Genomic DNA, 1,247 nt, shown 5'->3' on the forward strand with positions numbered 1-1,247 from the left:
GAGAGGGGGGGGGAGGGAGATTACATAGGGACACTGGAGAACGAGTAGATTTGCTGAAAATTAAACCGATTATTCCTTTAATTACGGTGGTATTATTTTTTTCAGATCTATAGAGACGAAGTAATGTATCTGCGTCTATTTGTTTATTCGAATGTATGTTAACTTATGCCAAAAACAAGTCTTACAGTTTATGGACGATGGAGACAGGGGGTTGTCTAAAATATGCAAAAGAAATCACAGGCCTCCTTCTTTGTTAAAGACCTACTAACCCAGTGAACTAACTACAGACGGTACTACATTTTCTCATGACATGACAGCATCCCTGAACATCGCCGTGGCAACGATCACCGGGCGTAAGTGTTTTCGCGCCCCGCGCGGGGCGATACGCGAAAAAATGCACTGTTGTTATGGAGCGCCGCCGCGAGTGTCACCTCTCTATTACTGTAAACCCTCTCTGGTCATACTTTACACAGATCTTATAATAGCATATAGGCACAACTTTCATATTTTGTGAAAATTTAGGCGAACTTTAAACAAAAAAGATGTTGTGTTTATATCTTATAATGTCGAACCAATGCTAGTCAAGGATTTATCTAAAACAAATGTATAACGTAAATTTTTATTTTGGTACAAAATATAGGTTTTCTAGCCCTGATATCTTAAAGGTCTTAAAGGTCATAATGATTTCTTGTCTATCAAAAAGCCTTATTAACATGGCAAATTTGTAGCATAATAACAGAACATACTGTTGGCCAGGTTTTTTACTCGACGACAACCGAGATAATCTAGTCCTGAACAATAGTACTTCACACAGTCGAAAAAAGTCTTCTGTAAATGCCCCAAGAACGTTCTCTTTAGTAGACATCGAGGAAGAGGTTCTTTTGGGTTGAGAAGCTGGCCGCACACATTGAGTGCCTTCAGTGCCGTCTTCACTGGACAACTTTTTAGCATCTGTGTGTACTGGTAGCAGCTTCTGCAGGAGGAATCAATTGAGAGAAAAAACAATATGACAGGAAATTAGTTCTCCTTGTTTAAAACAGATCGATTGGTTAGAATTGCTGTTTTAACACTCCCATCGAAAATAATTTAGATCGCCACAAAGGAAGAAGACTGTATATACAGAGCCTGCCTGTCAGGGCCAGCCCAGTGAAATTAATGTGATACAACTCAAAGCAGAAGGACAGAGATCAACAATAGGTAACTTTTCCACTCTGGATCAAACTCGTGTCTTCGGCTGGGAGGGGGGG

This window comes from Aplysia californica, unplaced genomic scaffold (assembly GCF_000002075.1).
Source record: "Aplysia californica isolate F4 #8 unplaced genomic scaffold, AplCal3.0 scaffold00121, whole genome shotgun sequence".
In the NCBI taxonomy this organism is placed as follows: Eukaryota; Metazoa; Mollusca; class Gastropoda; order Aplysiida; family Aplysiidae; genus Aplysia; species Aplysia californica.